Here is a 24812-nt window from a genome sequence, read left to right on the forward strand (position 1 = left end):
GTGAAATAAAGGAGTAGTTAAGATAAAATTTGTGTGCTCCTATATATTTTAAGTATTTTAACACATTTTGGGTATACAGCAGGTGCATGGCAGTTATTTTGGTTATCCCAGCTTGTTGGCTTGATTTAGCCAGCAAGTCAGGTAGGGATTTAAAATATGTAATAAATCCAACTCGAATGTACCCAGTACATCACAACTAATACTTTTCCATCTCATGAATGGACAAAAGCCTTGTACATAATCTTCAGGAAAACAAGCTTTTTAATATAAAAATCAAGTTTGCATTTTTCCATTCATTGGGTTGAACTATAACATATGCTCAAATGATCTGGTTAGAAGCCACATGCCTTGTGTAAACCTAAACTTTTTCTGCCTCTGCTAACAATGGTGCATACACATTACACTTTCAACCCGAGGTTCTTAGTTAAAATACTCTACAAAATAAGTAACAAGCAGTTATTTGAGTCATGCCCCATTTTCTACTACTAGTGCTCCCACCCACTCGCTGCAGTCCTCATTTGAGGCTGGGTTTATTAATGTGGACACCTCAGTACTTGTGGAATCCTATTACATTTTGGTGTCTTAAGTGCTTTGGTATCCCATTTCAACATTAAAAAAAATCATTTTATCTTTCATTAAGAACTTCCAAATGCTTAAATATCTTCTGGCTAAAATCTTGGTGATTTTAAAACTTACTGAAGTTGTTTCCTGAGAGTTTGTTTTTCACCACTAGAGGGTAGAGAAGTACAGCAAGTAAAAATGCCCTGATCTACAAGGAAAAAAACCTCCTTTTAGGATTCAGAGGCTCATCTATCGTTATTTTCAACACGACTGTTCAGATGGAGTCAAGTTAACAGAATACAGCTCCCAGGAAAGAGGTGAATCAAAACCAGGTAATTCCCTAGATTACTTGCAAACAAACTTCTCCCAATGTATTTGAATATCAAGGTTCACTTCAACCTGAGTGTTAAGTTTGCAACACTGAGCCCAGGTATTCTCTAAGGCTGGAAAGCTGAAGCTGAGTTATGCATTAGGTAGCCTAAACTACTTATTAAAGTACACAAGTACTTTAATAAGCCTGCTTTCATAAGCCTGGTGGGATTTTTGATGAGTACTTGTCCTCTTTATCTCTGCTTTACAATCCAAAACTGTAATCATGATAGCCATTTTTGTGATGTGTTTTAAAGTCCTCTGAGGGTATTTATCTGTATGCAAGAATGCAGCATCTGGGAATAGGTAGGTGTTTAAAATACAATTAGGCTGGTTTCTAACCATCTGGTGATATAATAAAAATATGGTATGTGGAGTAGTATATCACTGCAGCATCTCAAGGTTAAACTCAGCTTCTTGGTTAAACTTATCTGAAGGTTTATGCACTGTAAATAAAGCATCTGTAAGTTACAAACCAGACAAATTCTAAGACAACTTCTTTTGAATGTATACAGCAGAAACAAAATGTACGAAATGGAGGATAGTTATGTACATCCTTTGCCGCTCAGAAGTTCTTTCTAACATAACCCAATAAAATTTGTCCTCCACTGAAAACAACTTCAGGTCAAAAAATTTTGTTGCAGGCAGCTCAGATACTTTCTAATGGATTCCTTAACTCTTTAGAGACGTAAATAGTGTACAGGGCTTTAGGTGGCATCCCTGAACTCAGGGTTTGTTCTATATTAATGTTTTCTAATTTCAGTCTATACATGTTTCTGTTCATTCATCAATCTGAAGGGTACTAGTTCTGATGTACTGGGTATATTATAATTTGACTTATATATTTTGCAGAATTAAAATCCCCACCTGACTTTCTAGCTAAATTAAATCACTTTCCTAAAGCAGTTTGAAATGCCATACCATTTGCAAAAGAAAGACTTTAGATGTTCCATGGGCTTTGTTTTACATTTCTCAGTGATACCACTTTCAGCTGCCTGGTGCTAGGACACTTGTCATCGTCGCTGGGGTTTTGCAGCACTGTGCTCCTCGTTGACAGAATTTGTAGTAGGATGTCTGGTAGTGCTCTGCAGGGGATTTAGGGACTTCAGAGGAGCTCAACCTATCTCAGATATGAGAAGCTACTCTAAAAATGAAGAGTAGATACCAATGATTAGGCTGTCAAGAGAAATTTATTAAATCTCAGTAAGATACAATAACTGGAGATATTTTTTTTCTTTTCTCTCTCATTAATTTTTTTTCTTCTGTGGAGTAAAACCCTGCTCAGAAAATAACTTTTTCCTCTTCCAACAAGTCATTAATTGCTATCTGACTCCTTAGGTAAGAAACACTAGAAGCCAGTGAATACAGTTTTAGAAGCATGCCTATAATTCAAAGATAGACACTCCTCCCCCAAATTATACATAAAGTAAAAAAGAATCAGAAGATAAATACATCTTTTCACAAAGCTGAATTTTTATATATTCAGAACAGATTTTGACTTCCTTAGAGTTTGCTAAAAGCATTAGATGAAAAACTCCCACTTTATTTAAAAAACATCTGCTGTAAAGAATTCCTCCTTGAAACAGTCACCTTTCATTGCCTGCTGCCATACACATCAACGACTTCGCTTCAGCTCTGGCTGAGGCAAAGAAAAACAAAGTGGGAACAGATGCAGGCCCAGTGTGAATGAACGCCCTGAACCCTGTTTATTCCCCACTTCTTGGCGCAGACTGTCTGATAAGAGTGGGAGGGGGAAGTCTAACAGCCCAAACCTCTCTGTGTGGAGTACTACCTATAGCCAGAGCACCACCTATAGACCTAGCACCTTCTATAGCTGGAGTACCACCTATACCCTAGCACTTATAGCCCCAGCTCTAGGTGCTCTGGAGAAGAAAGGGTGACTTTAACCTACCGCAGCTGTGGGGAAAGGTTTATTCCCACCTACCGGGTCCAGTCAGCTGTGCTGACCCCAGCCCCGTTCTTGAAGCTGAGCCAGAGGAAAGCAGTCGCTGTGTGCCAGGTGCGTTAATGCTGCTGAAAATTAAGCAAAAGAGTGTGGCACAGAGGCTATTTGGGAAGGGAGGCAAGAGTCTTTTTGGCTTCCTTGCAGCCTGAGCTTGTGAATAAGTAGATGGACGTAGGGAAACCTGAGGGTTTGCTCTATGCTGTGCTTGTTGAGGGTGTGTGTTCACTGCAGGCACCGTTTGAGTGATTGTCATCCAGCTCAGAGAGTGCCTATTAGTCTTTGCTTCAATTACTGTTTCCTCATTAGTGGTATGTTCTTGGCTTTGTCCTTCTTGTGGGCTTAGGCCTCTGGAAGACACATTCTCTAATTCTCTGTACTGCAGCTGGTGAACCGATCCGTGTGAGTTGTGGGTGGTGGTAGTGGGGGAAGTGCCCTTTTCTGAGTACACGCACAAACTCTGAGGGATGCTAGAGGACTAACAGCTCTCAGTTCATCTATGACCTTTTTACAAAGTGGGCAGCTTGGTTATTACCCAAACTGGTTGAGATAATTATGCAGAGACATCATACCTTCTGTCTGTCTTGAACTGAATGCTGCATTGACTACATACTTGAATAGGTGGCAAAGGAAATCTTTGGCCTAACACCATGGTTTTAAAGTAAATACTTATAATACCAGGGAAGTTTCAAAAAAGTAGGAGAATGGTGATGTGGTGGTGATGTTTAAAATGCACAGGAAGATTGACCTAGGCAAGGCTAGGCTAGCTACGCTAACGTTACCTGATAAACAAACCTGATGTTTTCCTTTGCAATTACTAGTTTGGGAGGTGATGGTAATTGCAGGATTGCAATCAGTCTATGGCTTTGAAAACCTTTATATAACGTAGAATGAATTCTCATTTAAAAAGGAAATACTTCACAATACCAGCAAAGCATATATTAAATGGGTTAAGAATAGACTAACTGGCATATTATGAATAAGGCAGTCATTGGTGAGGAAATGTTATTCTAAGACTTGTATTTATGAAGATCTGCCTTAGATCTAGCACAATCGACATTGTCCGTGTGACTTGGAGCAAAAAAATTACTGCTGAACATATTTGCTCCAAGGTCTGAAGAAGACTGAGTAATCATCAAGACAAGGCAGTCCTTCACTGGACTTTGGATTGCTTGATAAGCTGGGTCCTTTCGACAAAGACAGGGCATTCACATGCTGGACTGCGAAAGGTAAGCTATCAAGTAGGGCGCATATCTGGGAAAGAGTGGCTGTGAAAAGGGGCTAGTGATAGTGTCCTTTTAACTTGGCATGAATTGCCAGAGTGATAGTATAGCAGGAGGATTATGTGATGAGTTTATACACACAAAGAAGGAGTAGCAGAGTGCTAGAAAGCTGTTCTTCTGATATCTAGTTTCTCAAAAGTACTTTTGAAACAATGGGAGATGTACAGAAAAATAACTTTAGGATCACAGAAGGCAACTTACAGTGGGAGGCTTAAAAAGACTTGATTAAAGAATGTACCAAGAAGTGATTCCTCACAAATATGCAGGTTTCTCGGCGGGGGGTAGGGGGGTGGCTAAGGAATACTAGAGTCAGTAATATATTAATGGTGAAAGACTTATTGAATACCAGTGGCTGGCAGCAGAATCTGACTCCTGCAAACAGGAAATAAGCCACCATTTTTGATCTCAGATTGGAACAAACTATTGAAGAAGGCGTAGACGTCTCTCTTAACGTGTTCAGCTCAAGCTTGGATGCCTTTCCAGAAGAAAAGTTTTAGCCAAACAAATTATTGGGCTTAATGCAGAATTAAGTGGATGAAATGTAAGTTCTTTTGATACCTTGCAGGTCAGATTAGATGATGTAATGGTCCCTGTTGACATACAACTCTATGACTCTGAAAAGGCTGTTACCCAACATGTTCTAGCAGTTCAGTGTAGACAAGACAGTCTAGACTGAAGCACACACCAGGAACCAGTTCTTTTAAGCAGTTTTGCAGGATTCCTTTTCATTATAAAATAAAACCCACTGGTTCATTACAGGAGAAAAGCCAAACTGGCCTTAAAGGAATGACCTTCTTGGACCATTTGTCCTTGGCAGGCTTATAGTAATGCCTAAATAACAAGTAAGGTGTTGTCTAGTCAGGGAGCAACTGAAAGCTACTGCTGCTCTTCTGAAATAGTTTTCATTTTGTTCTTCCAACTTACTGTACTTTTTTTCGGTCAATTGTAGCTTGTTCCTGCGCATATGAGAAAACAATTATACCATATTTCTCATGCCAATACAAAATGTTCACTATTAAAACAGTGTATATTTTGTTCTCCATTCATAAAATCTACCCCTTCCCCATGATTGATTCTGCAGCTTAGTACAAATATCTGCAGTTTTGGTTTCAAACAAATTTCTCATTTCTTTCTTGCTCTCTCTTTTATATGAATATATGACTTTTAATAATCTAGTGTAGGAAAATCATAGTGAATCTTTTCTTTCAAGTGGCTCTATAACTGTGCATGTGTGACTTTATGTGAACTATAAATCCTGTTACATTAGTTATCTTTTTTTAAAAAGTTTTGGCCATAGCTTTAAGGGGCCGCTCAAGAACAGGATATACTGAGTTTATAGAAAGCACTTCTGCCTTAGGTTTTACAAGATGCAGTCAGCACTGCTGAATACCTAAATTCTGAAGGCCTAGGACTTTCTTAATAAGATCTTTTTGTGGAATGCAGTTTTTTTCAGGGGTTATAAGTCTAAATCCTCCATTTATTTTCAGTGTAAGTACTAGGCTTGTATGTGTAAGTAGAGAAATTGACATAACCTTTCTGCCTTTGAACCATCTGCAGATATAAAATGCAAGCACAGTTACAGCTTTATGTATTGTGCTGGTGTAAAGACATCGTACAAAGGGACTCCATATTTCTTATGCTAATCCAGTTCTTATACTAATCCATATTTGCCCAGATTTTGCGACTTTACTTAGGAATCTAACTTTCTGTGGATAAAATAATTCCTTGGCTTTCCTCCAGTCTCTGACTCCTCTAACCAGCATTTCTTTCTGCAAGTTTCATGCAGTATATTCTTTAGGCAAATGTGAGTGCACAAACAGAAATGCAGACGGATGCCAGTGAGCCATTACGGTCCATCTGACATGGCTGAGCCATTTCACATGACTGCAAGTATCTGGTGGGTTATTATTAGAGACCCCAAACAATCCTCAAATTTAAATGCTTGCAGATTTTAATGTCTGATTCTTTTTAGGCACCTGACTGAATAAATAGTTCAGTTGTCAGAGGTCAGGAGCTTTTGCACCTCCAGTTGGCGTTTATGTGGCAAAACAAGCTTTATGTAGTTTCATAACAAGCCTTCAATTCTTCTGCCACGCTGTTTATAGCAGCAATGCTTGCACATGCTGGTTCTTCCCCTTTTAGAAGCAGCAATTTCTATCACAACAATGATGGTATGAAGCAAAATTTACACACAAACCCCAGCTAACGATCTAGTTAGCTGGGAAATCACATAAATGGTTTGATTGATTTAAACATTGTCTTGAAATAAGGCTCAGTGAGAAAATACTAATAATGATCCCCCCACCCCGGTTCTGCTATTCCAGCTAATGTTTTGCCAGGTGCTTTGCTATTTATTAACACTATTGAGCTGTAGCTCTCAGATCCCTGTGTTGTTTTGTTGTTGGTTTTTTTTTCCCCAAGGAAAATTTTGACCTCCAGAGGAGTTCTTAGTAGCAAAGTAAGGGGAATGTATAAAATTGCAAGGTTGATAGGTTGTTCTTGCCGTTTTAAGTGCTTACACTGCATTAGCACTATTCTTGTTGGAACCAAGCACACAGAGAGCTATCCTACAGTTTGGAAACAGCTACTCTCTGAATCTGAAGTTTTCAAAATGTCTTTGCAGCCTTACAATCAAATAGGCGCATTCTACAAGGAGTCTTGAAGACTGGCAATGGGCACAAGGTGGAGGGAGTTGGTCACTTGTCTCTCAGCCAAGCTAATGGAGACAAATAACATGATGTGGCCTTTGTGCCTTATGAGGGTAACCTTACTTGGCTGTACTGTCTTTTCCCTATTTACAAGAAAGCTAGACCTGGAATGGCCCCCATTCCATGTTCTGTGACACTAGTTCTCTTTTTTGAACTCTTTTTTTTTTAGGTATCATGAAAATGGTGTCCCTTATTTTGTTCCTCCTATATGCTAGTGCAATATGCATTATTTAGAAATGCTGTACTTCATTTGTCTGTCACATATAATTATACGAAAAAAAGAGCAAAGATAAATGAGAGGCAGGGGAGAGAGGGCAGTAATTGACCAACATTTCTTTTTCCTGCCTCAATCCCATCAAGGGATGTGTTTTCCTCCCTATTAGGCATATTTACTTCTCTCCATACTGTAGAATTTATGTTCGTCCATTAAGAAAAATACATATATGACCTAGGGGTGTATGTGGCAGCAAGTCAGGAATAATTTAGTCATGAGATCATATCTGAAGAGAAGTACATTGCCACTGGAAAATGTTCTGGTGGTGTTATGAAAACACTGTTGCATTTGTATTAAATGATGCATTATTGTGATAATACAGAGTAGTTAATATGTTAGTGAGCATATGGATGAGAAATAACCAGTTAGGAAGTAGCATGTCACCAACAGCTGATGATGAAGTTATACTTGGACTAAGACTAAAAATGACTTTGACAGCACATTTCATTTACATGAGTGCTGAATTAATCACTGCCCTTAGCTAATGCATTTACCAGACTTTGTGACAACACGGATGAAACTTAGATTCCTTTGTGTTTCTTTCTTCCTTGCATTTACATGGAAAAATGTATTATGTCACCCTAAACTCTCAGCTCAGCCAGTCTGCGGTGCCAAAGGGCTTACAGAACATTCATCCCACCTTCTTCAGGAAGTTATCTACCAAATTTTACATGCTTCCTTACTGATGAAAGTAATATACTAGTTGCTTGGTAGTTTCTTGTTTGTAATTCCAGAAATACTATGAAGAATATTGAAAGAGATAAAAGATAAATGCAGAAAGGAACCTAAAATGGGAAATGAGGACATATATTGTGTTCTTTAAAACAGTTATATGAGATGGTAAGGTAGTAGAATATAGCATGGTCTAAGGACATTTTACAGGAGGAAAAGTTACATACAACCTGTAATATCCTGTGTGGAAATATGGATTTTAAATATATCATGTTACATGCTTCTGTATGAAAAGTCTCTTTGCATCATTAAAGGGTGAAATTTGGTGAAAACCCCAACTATAAAGTTGTATAGGCTCTGTCTACGTTGGCAAGGGGCAGGGACCAATGCACACACTGCTTGCTGGATCTGCAGTGCGGGGCAGTTGGTGCTACAACTTCACAACACACTTGACGGATTTTTTTAAATTCAGACTAACTTCAGACTGGTCCCAGAGACTGAGTGCTGGAGCTGCCGGAGTACATTGGGTGCAGTTCTGCAGTTCATCTTTCAGTTTAATTTCACCTGAAAGAAATCCAGTTTGTGCATGCCAGCTCCATTAACTCCACCATACAAACAAATGTGCCATGTACATGAAAGTACAGGGGGAATTGCTTCAAAAGAGTAGATGTATCTATTAAAAGCAAAAGCATGACTTGATCCATTTATGACTGCAATACAGGGGAATGTGGTGCTTGCAAGTAGCAAACCCCTCTATCCTTTAATGCGCAGGAGGCATTTCTAAATCAATGCCAAACATTATGATTTCAGAGCTACAACATACTTACAACTTCTGATGTGTTCACTTAGTGGCCTGGGGGTATGCGGAAAAAATACTTGTTAAGAATTACAATCTTATGCTGTCAATTCCTCTGTCATTTACAGAATTGCTTTTTGTAATGCTAATTAAAACAAGGAGCCTCAGTAAAATGCGCTTGTCTCTAAAACATATTAGTTCAGAAGTATCTAAATACCAATGCTAAATACTGAGCTATCCAACTTCAGGCCATAACTTATGGCAGGTGTGCTTAGGTGGGGCTTGACGAACTCCAGCTCGTCCCGCTTGTGCTCCAGGCTGCTGCGCGCCCACCTGGGAGGCAGACGGCTTCCTCAGCACGGTGCTGGGCTCCGCCAGGGCCGTGCTCCTTCAACAGGAGTAGTTGGGCCAGTTACAAACCCCTGCTGAACTGCACGGCCTTTGGGTCGAAACTGGCTCCAGTGCAGCAGCCTCGGAGGACGGGATGGGCAGGGAGCATCAGGGCTTAGCTGCAGCCGGGTGGGGAGGTACGCTTCCACACACCGGCACGTCCAACCGGCGGATCACGACTCCCAAAACTACCAAGGAAAAACTAGTTTGCAAAGACAGCACTGTTAGTAGATTGGAGGTTTTTTTCTCTGAACAAAGGCTGTGTTGTGGTTGCCACGTCCCTGAGTGCCCCCACTGCCCTGACTGTCCCCGCCAGCCCCCCGGGGCTCCCCCCACCCTGCCCCGGGCCCAGGACCCCATGTCAGGGGCCGTCAGCCCCTGCCCCAGCAACACTCTGGCTCCCCACAGCCCTGCCCTGCCCGGCCGTGGGCCCCTCCGAGCCGGGCCTACACGCAGGCCCCAGCCAGGCCTCGGCCTGTCCTCAGCCCGTCCCCATGGAGGTGCCCGATGCCCGGGCCTGGGGCTGCCCCGGTGGCCCCAGCTCCTGGGGGGTGGGATGGGCCCTGGGTGCCAGGCCCTGCCCTGACCCACCATGGGGAGCCCCCCCAGCCCCCAGGGAGCCCCTGATCCACACAGGGTGCTGGCAGTGGTGGTAAAATGAGCTGTAGTTCTGGATAATCTTTTCAAAGCACAGACTTTAAATAAATGCTAAACACTGCCCTTCAACTCATTGAAAGGTAAAGAAAGAACAGGAGAGGGCTGTAGAGTTGCATGTGTCCCCATCTCTGCACGCATGTGGAGTGTGGAGCCAGATGGCAACTATAAAAGGCAGAAATAAACAGCAAAATATAGTGTATGAGACCTCAGGCATATCAAGTCTTTTCTTTCAGTGATTCAGAAGCAGGTTTAGTTGTGGGCAGCTCAAGGTGCTCATCATGAGCTAAACTGCTCAGAGAGCAAGGCTGGAGGGCATGAACCAACCTGGTTAATGCAAACATGACCAGGACATGTGCTTTCTGAATTTTGGGTGCTGTGGCCAGTGATGTAATGATGGACGAAGAAAACGGTCACCCTTTTACCCAGGCAAAAATTTCTAACATGGTGAAGTTTGCACAGGGTTGAGACGCTGCCATTTTCCTAAAGCTCAGGAGACCCCAAGCAATGTAGTACTTTGTGTTGCAACCATGGACCCCACAACCCCCAACGAAGGTCAGGGGAGGAGGTATATATATTTGTGTGTGTGTGTGCAGCATCTAAATATGACACTGTAAATATGTTGTTGGACTCTTGCAGACAAATATGCAACAGCACCAAAATATAGAAATATCTAATGGACAATAGTAGGCCAATAGGTTCTGGTGACAAGTATGCATAATATTGACTGTATTTCTTAGTATTCTGAAAGTGTCTTTCATATGAATTTATTCCCTATTTGACTGATAACTGTAAAAGATGGTGCACTGAGGTATACAAGTACAGTGGCTGTAGGATTCAAATCAGTTTAAATTTTCCTGCAGTCTCTAAACCAGAATTTGGGCTGCTCTTTCACTGAGCAATGAGACCAAAGTTCAGGAAAGTGAGGGCAGTATGCTTCAGCATTTCACTTGCATGCTATAAGTGCATGCTACAATCCCCTTTTGGAAGGGGATTTGTGTTAGTCCTGGTAATCTTGCCAGCACTCCTTTCATTCTCCCCCAGTTCCTCCTCTAACCTCAGCTGTCTTGTTTTGCTTCAAGTCTTAACCTGTTTTATGACTCTCCTACCCTCCCCTATTCCCAGAAGAATATGCATCGATGATGAAGTATTTCCTGCAACACAATATTTGTAAATAGCTTTGGGATCCTTTAGAGTGAAAAAGGCTATTTGAATGACAGCTGGTTTAACTCATCTGTGATTTTCTTCTTTAAAGGAAACCCATTGTCCTAATCTGTGCAATGTTGTTGTACAAAAAAAGATTGTATGATAATCAAGGTAGATTACCTAATCAAGATTGATTACCTAACGAGAGTTAAAGCAGTCTGTGTTATTCAGCAACTAGATAAACAGTTCACATTCATTATTTGAACTTACAGATAGTGTCTTTATGCAGCTCTCTAGGGTTTTTTTAATTTCTACAATTTGTTATTTCTACACCAGAGTTTTCATTAAGCTCTTAAAAAAATATATGAAATGAGTAACTCTAGAGTCAAAGCATCAAACATCCCAAGTGTACAGTAAGTTATTTCATATAGCAGTTAGAGATATGAAGAATCTCTGTGCAACTATAGAAAAACACCAACAAGTTGCACAAGCCACTATTTTCTGTTTCTCTGCAAGATATCTGAATGCAATGAAAGTGGGAAATAGGTAATTTTAATATTTATTTAGAACTGAAACTGCTTATATCTGAGTAATATTTGTCCATAGGTAAAGTGTGGTTGAAGTTTTAAATGAAAATACTTTTGTTCAGGATCAAAATGATGAGGCTGATGAAACCTTATTTTGGCTGCTTAAGGAAGTCTTGGGCCGACAGAACCTGGTCCTCATGGGTGACTTCAATTACCCAGACACTTACTGGGAATATAACACGGCAGTGCACAAGTCGTCCATCAGGTTTCTGGAACGCGTTGAGGACTGCTTCCTGCTACAGATGCTCGATGTGCTGACAAGGACCAACGCATTGCTTGATTCACTGCTCACAAAGTGAGAAGACTTGACAACATAACCACCAGTGTTAGCCTTGCGTACAGCGATCACAACATGGGGGAATTTAAGATCCTGTTGAGCACACTGAAGACCAGTAGTAGGACAAAGACACAGGATTTTAGAAAAGCCAGCTTGAATATGCTCAGAGCCCAGCTGCATGGGGTTCCATAAGAAGCATTCATAAAGGGCAAAGAAGCGTCCCTTCCAAACCCGTGCTGTTCTATGATTCTGTGTTTGTTATACTTCATTGATGTACATATATATATACACAAAAGACCAGCACTTTATATTTCCTCTGTCCAGGGGAGACTATTTCTCTTCCCACCTACAAATTGGTATAAAATTATATGTGATAAGAGGTGGATTCATTACTAGGTCAGCTGAATTTCTAGAACTTACAATGAAGGTAATGAAACAAAGAGTGGCATCTTTCATAAATCCTGTCTATATACATTTTGGGTAGGTAAACAGTGAAAAAGAATTTCTGATTTAAGGACAGTGATGTCCCAGAACCAAACAGTTACAAGCTGGCTTTAGGAGAGTAGCTTCTAGAACAACCTTCCCACAATAATGAGACCTATGAGTACTTTAAAGTTATATTTAGATAATTTTTGTTGTTGTTGTTGTTTTGTTTTTTTTTTTTTTAAAAATAAATCATATGACATATCTGCCCTTAAAGGCAGAGAATCAGACTCTAGGGCCCAGCAAGTGCTTTCCATTCTCATATGCAAAGTTAGCTAATATATTATTAAGACTATCATGTATTTTAAAGTTGTAGTCAGAACTATTAAAAAATCAGAGCCAAAAAATTGAGTCAGTTGTGAATACTGTCTAGCAGCAAAAAATTACAATAATTTCTCTAGCGTATGTCTGAGTACATGCTACTGAAGGAAGAAGTTAAGAAAAACTGAAGGGAGAAGATTTATCTATCTGCAGAGCGTTCTGTTTCTGCAGCATGAAATAACAGAAGGAAGCGCTTTTGCCATGAGACCAACTGACAGCTGCTACCAGAAATACCTACAGGAGCTATTTGTGGATATTCCTTTGCTGAAGGGCATATACAAAAATATATGTGCAATTTGTGCTTTTAGTTTTTACCAATCTGTGTAACTGGCCAGAAAAAAAAAGATTTTTGATACCTCTAAAAACGCCCAGTCAATTGCAGATTCACACGCATTCCCATAGATTTAAAATCAGCTTAACAATTCTTCATGTACTTTTAGGCACAGAGCATTAGCACCATTTTTCCTCTTTTCTTTCTCTCTCCAAAGCAAAGTAAAAAGAGGGATCCTTATTCCAGAACCGTATAGAGAATGACTAAAGGATTTCCCTTGCAGAAAATGCTATCTCTCCCTGCTGTCAGCTTTCCTCTGTTTGGAAGATAGCGTTGCTGTCGGAGAAGAGTTGCTGCAGGGAGACAGTGAGCTCCGAAAGCTTGTGCCTTGGCCTGGAGAGTGAGAGTCAGCCTCCGCCCAAACAAGAGGAAGCTCCCCTGTGTGCAGAGGGACTATTGCTGAAGGACATTACGTGCTACCTAAAGAAGGCTACAATTGCTCATCGCAGGACTGGAGCAAATTAGTAACCTCTTGTGGCTGAGGAAAAATCATACTCAGAAGAGAAATGCTGTGATTTTGAGAACTCCTACATTTACAGCTTGTCTTTCCCTGCTGTTTTATGTGCTTTAGCACTGTCTCACTCCAGTGAAATTAGAGCATGGGATGAGGGAGCGGAATCATTATTCTGCTTTATTTTAAGAGTGCCCAGTGAATGCTCTACCTGTGATGATCAGTGAAGTATCTACAACTCAGATAAGAAGCAATAAAATAAAGGAGCATGATGTTAATAGGATTGAGGAGTGGGCTCATGAGAACCTCATGAGGTTCAACAAGGCCAAGTGCAAGGTCCTGCACCTGGGTCAGGGCAATCCCCAGTACCAATACAGGCTGGGGGATGAAGGGATTGAGAGCAGCCCTGAGGAGAAGGACTCAGGGGTACTGGTGGATGAAAAATTGGACATGAGCTGGCAATGTGTGTTTGCAGCCCAGAGATCCAGTCATATCCTGGGCCGCTTCAAAAGAAGCGTGGTCAGCAGGTTGAGGGAGGTGATTCTCCCCCTCTACTCTGCTCTGGTGAGACCCCACCTGCAGTACTGCATCCAGCTCTGGGGTCCTCAGCACAGGAAAGACATGGACCTGTTGCAGTGGGTCCAGAGGAGGGCCAACCAAAATGATTAGAGGACTGGAACACCTCTCCTCTGAAGAAAGGCTGAGAGAGTTTAGGTTTGTCAGCCCGGTGAAGAGAAGGCTCTGAGGAGACCTTATTGCAGCCTTTCAATAAAGGGGGCTTATAAAAAAGACAGAGAAAGACTTTTTACTAAGGCCTGTAGTGGCAGGACAAGGGGCAACAGTTTAAAACTGACAGAGGGTAAGTTTAGATTGGACAGAAGGAAGACATTTTTTGTGATGAGGGTGGTGAGGCACTGGAACAGGTTGCCCTGTGAAGTTGTGGATGCCCCATCACTGGAAGTGTTCAAGGTCACGTTGGATGAGGCTTTGAGCTACTGATCTAGTGAAAGATGTCCCTGTCTATGGCAGGGGGTCAGACTAGGTGACCTTTAAAGGTCCCTTCCAACCCAAACCATTCTGTGATTCTGTGATATATGACTTGACTCCTTTGTTATTTCATTACTAATTTGGGGAAGATTTACTTTTCAGCATTAAGAACTTACTTTGTAGATTGTGTAGAAGAACCTCAAAAAAAGAAAAGTCTCTTTTACAGAATAGACAAACCAGTCTGATAAACAATAGACTACAAACTAGAAAGAAGCAACAGAAATTTATTTCACTTTATTAAATACTATGGATACAGGTAGTGAAACTTGCTGTATTTGCATTGTAATAGTATTAATTGTTAATATTATAGTGAGAATATCAATGTTTTCTGCCTATTAATATAATGTAGATTAATGCAAATGTAATAAGAGATGGGATAAAAGAATGCCCGTGCTCACTGGTACTCATGTAAAACGAGACCACAAACAATCCAATTGCAGCCTTGGCTAATCTCTGATGCTGATAAACAGCTGATGTAGAAACTGATGCAGAAGTGGCATCAGTCACAGTTACAGATGTTGTGTTACAGTGAAAAGGGGAGGGAGTGGATCAGAAAAATGATTGTGCAAGTTGCAGTGTGAAGGAATGATACTAAGTCTCTGCCTCCCAAAGATAACTTTTGAACTAGAAATTGAAAAGTTTCAAGTCTGTTGAGCAGAAAAGAGATGTTGCCCTATGAGCTGTTTCTGCAGGTCTAACAGCTGAGGCATTTCTTAAATATCCTAAGTGAAAGGTACACAGCCAAAAATGGGATTTTTATAAATAAATCTAGCTGGTTTTAAGAGAATTCATGTTCTTTTTCCAAGCCATTTCCAACTTTATAATGAGAGTTTAACCTTGTGTTTGCTTGAGTGTGCTGTATCATTCTTTATCCATGCACTTGTACGATAGAACTGCAGCCAGGCAAAGATGAGGAATTACGTTATATTGCCTGTTTGGAGGGAAAAGATCCAAAATACAAGAGCGTGTGCCGGCAGACCCTGTGGATCTCACACACTGACACGTGTATAAATGCCTAGGGGCTACGGCACATTTCCTGCCAAGCCCGGGGAGCCTGGGTGCTGGTTTTGCCAGGTCCTGGAAAGGCATCTCCTCTGTCAGGCCCAAATCAATCCTGCTCCTGTAAGACACAGGTGGCAGAGAGCTGGCTAACTCTGGGCAGGCTCCTTGCCTATCATGCCTGTGTAGCAGCTGTTATTGCTGGACTCTATACTGGCTATAGAGTCTCCAAATTAAAAATGGGACATGTTTCCCGTGCTCCAAGGCAACTGAAGACTTTGACTACGAAAGCTGTATGCCAATAAATACTATACAGTGAAAGTATGATTCCCCCCTCACCCCACTAAGAAATAAAAGACTATTTTACCACCCCTAATTTAAAAGAAAATTACTTCAAACTACATCCCTTGAAGACAGACTTTGGAGGCCACACATTTACAAAATGGCACTAAAGAGAAATAGACATATTTATTTTTTATCTGAGGTCTGCTCAGGAAAGATGTATAGATTTGAATAATTATGAATCATTCATTGAAAATCTTGCATCTCATATGTGACTGCACAACTTCATGGCCTTTTCACATAGAGATGCTACTAACTGTTTTGCTGGTTGTAGAGTTTGTCTTTCAACTTTGAATAGAGCAATTCTGGATAAGAAATAAGCATTTTCCCCTCCATTTGATTCCTCTGTGGTGGAAAAAAAAAAGACATAATCTCAAGCTATTTTTAAAGAAAAGATACACAACTTATGTGTCTGGAAAAGGCTATATGGTTCTTATTATCTCATGACCTGTAGCACTATTTTAGAGAAGAATAATAAGCTCTTCACTGTAATATATTCTGGACAGTCTGGTTGTCACCTAAATTCCCCAAGTTGCATTAGACTCAATTTGACTTTGGTTAGGCTTTGGGTTTGTTGCATTAGCAATGAAACAGTTACTTTAGCATTTCCTTTTGCAGCTTTCCATTACAATCTATGTGAAATCCAGATGTATTTGTTTTCTTCCAAAGAGTTACCTTGGGATACAAAATCACGGCTAATGAATCTGAATGTGTTGGATCAGATCCTAGTCCAGCTCTCTGGGAAACCCAAATTCCATTACCTCAAAAAGCTGAGCCCAAAATACATTAAAAATGCTTTATATGCCAAATAACCATGCTTATTGATCATACCAAAAGCTATTGCTTTTGCTTGACAGGAGGAGTTAACACAGTTGAGACAGTGGAATAATAAATTGACTGTATATCTAGTCTTTAAACTAATTTTTTCTATCTCTACATTTGAAAAATAGTTAGGAAAAAATAGGCACTCTTGGACTGAAGATATTGTAAGTAGAGTTTTATCCCTTTATGCCCCAGAAAGTTTTTTCTGCCCACTAAGTTCTAGTTTAGACATCGGAAAATAGATCCTCACAACAGAAAACTTGACTAAATCCTAGCTGTGTTATGACACTGCCAGTGTAGTATTATATTGAAATTAGTTTAAAAAAAAGTAACAATTTAAAACAGTGGTGCAGGAGGTAAAGCTAGAGATAAGTCACTTCATACATTCTAACTGAATTATACAGAGGCGACAGCAAACTTACTTCCCCTCCTTTTTCCTCAACTAGCACAGAGGCTCTGCACCTGTCTCCTTGTGACCATTAGTGAAATTTTTGCTATTGCTCTTTTGATCACGATGAACAACTCTGTTGCTAAAGACCCTTGTCAAAGAAGAGCTACCGAAGAGTCAGCTGCTTGCAGTTAGCAGAGGCAAAACCTCAGAGCATGACTAACCTCTAGCACATAGTCAGCACATAGAGCTGAACTGCTCCTCTGCCTTCCTTCCAACATTCTTGTGTTTCCAAACTGTCTAGAGATGGGGTTTTCCAGTAATATTTTCCAAAGCAGAAACAGTAAACCAGCTAAAAAGGCATACCAAGCATCTTCTTCAGCAGTTCTGGGGTATAGAGTATCTTTTATTACTTGATAGGAAGTGGTCCATGCTAGGCATCTCAATATCTTTAAAAAAAAAAAAGCCTTAATTTATTTAATACCATATCTACAGTGATTGTGCAACTGTCCAGACAAGCAGTCACTTCTTTATCTTCCAATTCCATTAACCTGTTTCCCACATTCCTATCCATAGGGAACCACAGGATTTTACTATCTTACTATAAAACATAAGTCACTGAAGATTTATTATTATCACTTCCAGTAAGCTAGGAAGACTACAAGTTTGATCTTTATTTTTCTCAATTGTTCTATACTATTTATTGTACCCTTGTGGAAATCAAAAGCCAAAGGCCAGATCTCCAGTGAGTGTAAATGTTCATACACCAAGGAAATTTAGAGATCTAAAGGCCTATTCTACCTACAAGTACAAAAAATTACATGCAAACTAACAACCTTCTTCTTTATAAATCTTATTTTCATAACCAAATTCCAATATTTTTCCACCTCTTGCATTGTAAGAATGATAGTGGAAGTGTGTGAATGTCCCAGAAAAAGAACAGTTTACAGTATTTCACAAAGGACTAGATGACAAAGGCAAAAATGCAGTGAAACAGGTTTGATTTGACCAGATTACTTTCACAGAATTGCCCAACCCTACGGTGTTAATTTTTTTACTCACAAAAGTGAAGTGGAACATGGAGACATCAATTTCCAAGAAATCCAGTTGGGAAGAACAAGGTTTTTAATTTACCTATTCTACATCCTGAATAAAGCCTTGGTTTTTCCAGTGAAAAGAAGGAGAGACAGAGTTTTTACTCGTTTGAGAATCTTTGAAAGATTTGTTTCATTCCCTGTGTAGAATAGGAAGGATTTTTTTTTTAAGTTCTTTGAACCCAGTTTGTGTTCAGTGTGTGTTATTTTAAAATTAGGTTACACTATATGCAAGCTTCTGTCCTTCACACTGGAATTCTTCACAAACAAGATTAACACCCAAGACAGAGATGATTATCTATTAATGAAGAAAATAATTTATTTCTGACTCTTTCCTCCTACCTCCTTTAGATTACTTCAAATTACTCTGTCAAGATGCTACGTTTCTTTTCTGGAGAGCAGAGAACATGAATGCAATATGATGCTTGTATATTATATAAACCTTTGTTGACTGTTAGGCTTTTGGATCAGGGACTGTATTTTGTGCTTTTGTAATGTCCAACAAATTGCTTGGAAATTTATTAAAGATGAAGAAAGAAAAAACAGTATGTAAATTAGAAGCAGAAAATGAATAGCAAGGTTTAAACAGAGCACTGGAAGGATTTAATAAACTGATTTTTAGTTTTGTGACTTTTTTGTGACTAGTCAGTTGATGTAAATTAGACTCATTTGTATGAAAGATTCTGGATTTGTTACTCATTGATTGCCAGAAAAATGGCATTTTTATAATACAATGTTAACTATGCATCCTAAAGCTTACTTCAATTTGCAATGCCTGTTTGCAAATAGATTTTTCCTAGAAGCAGCATATTGATTATTCCCACAGCTAATTGGTATTAAAGGACTTTGCAACATTGTGGCTTTTGACTGTCCAATTAATTTCATTTTCTTACCAGTAATTGGCATGGTATATTAATTTTCATTTCTCTTCACTAATTCTTTTTAAAGATGTGAATGTATACTTCATCTGGGATGAGAAGGATATGTGGCACTAATGAAACATATATATAGTCTACAGTACGTTTTTGTAATGTATGTGTTAAACTTTTGCAAGACAAGTAGCTCATACTGTTGAAATAACTGGAAAAGAATGTGCAACTAGTTGAGGTTTTTAAGGTGAAGATTAGAAGAAAAAAGTTCACACATTTTAGTTGAAATAAGCCTCTAAGTGCTTGTTGATGTGAGCAAATTTTAGAGCTTTCATCACTATAATTTCCTTCAAGAGAAATTTCCCAAAGACAGAGGAACACGAGAGGTAGCATGGCTATGTTGTAAGGTCTCAGGGCTGAAAAGGCTTAGTATGGGTTACTGCACCTCCAGCTTTCAACCAGCTGCTCCAGTGCCTGTGAGCTACCTGTCAGTTTGCCTATGAGCAGCAGAGTGCACAGGGGCATGGATCTTATGGGGCATTCCTGATAAGAGAAATAAAGGAACATCTAAGGTAGACAAATGAAGAAACTGTTGGGGCTGCAGTGTGAACAGAGAAACACCTTCAGCTGCCTTATTCAGCTGCTGAGCCTTTCTCTCAAGGTGTCAGAAAGTGACCTGTCTTTGGCAGACATGAAGAGGAACAGATAGAGCATAAGCTGACTTCATTTGTAGCGTGCTTCTGCTTTCCTGCTCAGTCTCTAAATGCTGTTGTTTAGAATAAAGTGGGTCTATTGAATTCCAGCATAAGACAGCCCTGTAGCACCTGGATGGAAATTTGTCAAGACTTTCTTTTTAATTCTTTTCTTTTTAATTCTTAGAAGTCTAGGGTCAGGGGGAGCATGTTGGTAAATTCTCTGAGACATTTAATTACTCTGGTTCTGAGTCCTGTGTCTGGCCCTTGCAAGAAACCCTGGAGCTCTGAGTTCCCTAATAGCTGGAGTAGAAACATGGCAGTTGTTGTCTGCAGAAGACCCTTGCTGCTTTTTCATTAGAAGGCTCTAGGCTTTCAAAGCAATCACTTCCATTTCTCTGTGTGGCTCATACATAAAGAATGGGCTTGTTGCCTGACACTTGGAAATAGCCTTGCAGTAGCAGCAGTGGGAAAATCCTTTTGGTTAAATTTACAGATAAGGAAAACATTAATTTTATGAAGTACAAAGAATAAGACTTTTCCAGTTGTTGATGGCTCTCAAATGCTACTGCTCACCAGCATGCTTTAATGGAGGAGATACAAGCAGTTTAATGGCAAGTTTGCTTTGGGTCAGGATGCTCTGAGGTGGGGAAGTAGGAAGGGAAGAGTACTAGAGATCTGTCACTAGCTATTTCACCACATTTCAACAATCATATTTTGGAGAAATTAATCTGTTGGGATTTTTTTTTGTCATTATTGTTTTGGTGAGTGAAAGACCCCTTATTCCTAATATTGGGCAGATTTTCATCTGAGGCACGTGTCACATTTTCGTTTTCAAAGCTTTACTGTTAGACTGAGATAGAAGTAACATCTCTAAAATTAGACAGAGAGGATTTTCTTTAGCTGGCTGAGGTAGCGATAAAAGCACCCACATACTTCTTAATTTTGGGGTACACTCTCACCTCTCTTTCCTTACATCAGAAAGGCTCTGCCCAGGGAGGATCCACTGACAGTTTTTTTGTAATGAAACACTGATGATTGAGTTGTGACAAAACTAACACTGCAATGAATAACTTTTTATGCTCAATATGATACCACAATGAAAAGGCCTCTTGGCTTTGTTGGATGCCAAAAGCTGTACATTAGTGAAACCCTGATTTAGATTTGCGTTGATAAACTAAAAAATTTTAAGTTTTATTTACCACTTACACTGCTAAGCACTGAATGGACAAATTAATAAAACATACATTTGGGGGAAGAACAGAGTCCTTTCTTTTCCCTAGGGAAATACTGGTTTTCTTTACAGGCACAGGAGGTCCAAGACCATGGGCTTCTAATCCTTTTTCCATTACAGTACATGGTGGTCTGGTTTGCAAATACAGGACTAAGGAGAAATTGCTACTTTCTGCTTTATTATCTGAATACTAGCATAATTGATCATGGGAAACGCAGGAACTCAGCTGACAGATTCTGGCTCCCAAAGCATTTATTTCTGATATGAAATGATTAAACACAAAATATTTTGTATGAAAAAGAGATGAGCGGCTCTGACTGGGTGGAGCACACAAGTGATCACCTTCATCCCTACCTCTGAAATCTTGCCTGTAGACATCTCAGTTTCCAGAACCCATCAACTACATTTTCCAACCATTTGACTTTGAATGTCCCTTGATTTTTAGATCTCAACAGTATTTACGGGGATGGTCCCTTTTCCATTTCAGCACTCAACGTTTCTTATGTCTCAGCAGTTTCTGCTGTGTTCCTTCTGTAAGGGCACATGGGAGATGAGAGCCCCTGCTTCAGTAAGGTGATCTGATCAAGGATCTTTTCAATGAAAAAGGGGATAACAAGTAAAGGGGGAAGTGATGAGATCATACAGAGACACAAACCTGTATGACAAAGATCATGGAGACAGTGGGAAGAAACAAACCTCTTCGGTCACACCGACTGGTGTGCCATCAAGAAATTGCAGACTTTGCCACTGGTAAGAAGGCAAAGCTGGGTGTCCCAGATATTTATGATGTGTGGGGTGTCAGTGGGACTATGCGAAACTTACAAGGGCACGTGTAGGGGATGGGAAGGAGCAAAGGGGTAAGAGGTGGACAGGGTTGTGCTTAAGAGGGTCCATCTGTGTGCAGACTGTGGCAGGTCAGCACACTTATCTGACCAAGCCCTGTGCCTCATCACCCCAGCCTGGCCTGTCTTCTCCTTAAATCCTGTGGTAGCTCTTCTTGCACCTCCTCACTCACTGTCCCTTGCAGGTGTGAGCGCTGTAGGGACAAGGTGCTGGCTGCTGGAGGGGCATGGGAGGATTTGGGGCCAGGCATTGGAGTCAGATGGGGGGTACAGGCGCCTGGGCTGGTGGTGTCAGGAGCTGGAGCCTGACAGGTCTCAGGGACAGCAGCTGGTGGGGTGGTGGACTCCATTGCAGCCCCTGGGACAAGCACAGTGTGTGTCCCCAAAAAAACCTATGGCGGACCAGGTGAATGAGATGAGTGATGGGCTCCATGTTGGTGGTTGGAGTGGGGCCGCGGTCACAGCCCGTGTGCCTGGTGCTGGGAGGTGAGTGGCCATATCCCCCCCAAACCAGATGTGCGTGAGGGGTGTGTGTGTGTCAATTGCAGCAAATGCCATGCTGGACCCACTGGTGAGCAAGAGGCCCTGGGTCTGGGCAGGGGCACCAAGGGGTGCAGGAGCCATGCTGGTATTCGAGGGATCTGTGAAATGTGCTTGTGACTCTGGAAGGTGTCCGTGTGATGGTGTCCATGTCCGTGGCTCTGGGATACATGCTCAGGTTCACTACTGGTTGAACCTGCAAAGGGGAAAAGAGCAGCTGTGTCCCTCAGCTGGAGCAGAGTCCCCGGGTCCCCAAGCACAAGGAGGCTCCCAGGCTCTGGTGCTGTGAAAGGCAGCAGCCACTTGTAACATCCCTTAACAGTTTCTTGTACACGGAAGAAGAATGCAATGCTTGGGGATTTTTAAATTTTCCTTCTGCTTTCTAAGTATCCTTGGACTGACACTTGTGTAAAAAATTAGGTCAAAAAGGAACTTGTTTGGGTAAATTATAAGCCAGAAAGCAGAGAGGACATGTTGGGATTCAGCCTCAGTACAGATAACTACCATCCAACTTGCAGAACTGTACACATATAAACACATTAAACAAGTAATATGAATATAAACAAATAATTTTACTATGACTTAGCTTTGTCAACCAAGTGCGGTCCCTTCATGTTTGACCTAAGCAGACCTGCTGTGTCAGCAGGAGTCCAGTGTCCCATAATGGGGCTTTGGATCTATCAAAGAAAAAAAGCTTTCTGAGTCTTGGAAGATGAAACAACGCTGTCTGCATTTCAAACCTTTTTCCTATTGACTTTGTGGTGTGAAAGTACAATGAAAAGCAACAAACCGAGGAAGCACTTGAGCAGTTTGCAAGGAGTGAGAGATTTAGGATTTCTGGTGACCATGCCTGTTACCCCCAGTCACCCAGGAAGAGCCAAACAACAGGCAAAGCCCTTGGAAAAATAAGTTACATTTCATGTATGGCAGTCTCAGTAACATCCCAGCTTTACAGAAAATGAAGGATGACCTTAATTCAGAATTAAAAGATAATTGCACATGTAACACAGCTATGCAATACTTCTATTTAAGAACAAAATGAAAAGAGCTGGGTGGGACAGCTTGCCTTTTAAATTATATTAGGGACAAAGGTTTGACATTCCGGAGCCTTAAGTATATGTGTGTAAGCGAGTTTCAAAATTTGCTTATTATCTGGCCTGTTTTCCAGTCCAGCATCACTATATAATTACAGTAAACTAGTCTTTAGGGCAGAGTCAGTGCTGAAGTGCTTGCTGTATTAACTCACTTTGTGTGCCTGATGACTGAGTTAAAGATGTTGGAATTATGAAAATCAGATTTTCCGACTGTTTTCATGATCAAGGCTGTCAAAAATGCCACTCAGAAGTTTGGTGTGGATGACAGAAAAGACATTTCTTTCCATTTTGGAACAAAAATCTTACAAGAACTCATTCAGATTTGGATATCCTTGGCACTAAGTTGATTTACAAGTGAGTTGGGTTTTCATTAGAAAAGGACATGAGACTATTGGATAGCTTAGGACCCATTTTAAAAAACTCAGGGGCTAATGCCATGAGGTTTTGAAATCAGTGAGAGTGGAGAATGCTTGGCATCCCTGGAATTATGCAGTGCCTCAAAAATTATTTAAGGTACAGTGTTTTCTTTGTTATATTCTACTTGTAAAGCATTAATTTTCACTAGAGTCCCTTTCTAAGGAAATGAATCATGACATGGGCTGATGTTTAAAAAAAATACAAAAGGTATCCAGGTTTCAGATTGGCTTTGTCTTTAAATGCTTGTTTATTTCTGAATACTCTGAATAAAGCAATGCATTTTTACCCCAAAACTCTATTAAAAGAAAAACAAAAAAGCCAAGTTTTATACTTTTAAAAAGTTTGTCTGAAACGTCAAAATTCTTTAAAGCCAGCCCTCCTCCCCGTCAATCTTCTTGAGCTTCTCTTTCTCCATTTTAAAGAAATGTGATCACTGTTTGCATTCATTTGTATTTAAACAAAGCACTTTCAGGAGGGAAAAATACACTGTGGAGAGAGTTTTATTTACATGGGAAAGAGATCTAGCTGACAGCCGTAGCTTAATGACTGGCAAAGAGCCCTTCAAAGATTTGTCTTCTATAAAACCAAACTGCACTGCTTTCCAGAAAAAAATATTTTCCTCCTTGAGTGACCTGCCATTTGTACAAATTAGTGTCAAGGATAGATTTCAGCGCTGCGATGACAGATTTGGAACACATAGTAGAGTTTACATGTCAAATAAAATTATGGGGACATTCTTTACTTTCACAGCAATGATTCACAAAACTCAGGAACATCAACAGATTTATAGCCTGCAGAGTGTGAAAATGTTTTGATGAGCAGTGTCATGCTAGGTCACTCATCCTTAATAATACTGTTTCACATTTGTGTCACAAACAAAGCCAGCTCAGGGCAAAATGGAATGTTACACTGACTGCTGCTGGCCTTCCATGTAGAAGGGCAAGCAGGAACCATCGGACTCTCTAGCTGACTTGATTTGCAAAGTAGTCAATGTAAATCAAAGATTATTAAAGATCCCCCACAGAATGGGATGTGCTTAAAACCCTGATGCTCCTGCAGTGAAAAGAATTTGTCATCCTTAGTCTGGTGGTTTGCTGTTTTAAATTTGGAGGGCAGCTGTGATTTTCTGTCACAGGGTATCCCTAATAAAGGAAACAAGAGGTTGG

At 40.4% G+C, this 24812-nt stretch overlaps 1 long non-coding RNA gene across 1 annotated transcript in view; it reads left to right on the forward strand.

Moving 5' to 3' along the window:
- The first annotated feature begins 820 nt into the window (after positions 1-820).
- Positions 821-24812, forward strand: part of LOC142044635 (uncharacterized) — a 56489-nt gene continuing 32497 nt past the window's right edge. The window contains exon 1 of the long non-coding RNA XR_012654381.1: positions 821-893. This is a non-coding gene — a long non-coding RNA (uncharacterized LOC142044635). The remainder of the gene's footprint in view (positions 894-24812) is intronic.

Source organism: Buteo buteo, chromosome 25 (genome assembly GCF_964188355.1).
Source record: "Buteo buteo chromosome 25, bButBut1.hap1.1, whole genome shotgun sequence".
NCBI classification, from domain to species: domain Eukaryota; kingdom Metazoa; phylum Chordata; class Aves; order Accipitriformes; family Accipitridae; genus Buteo; species Buteo buteo.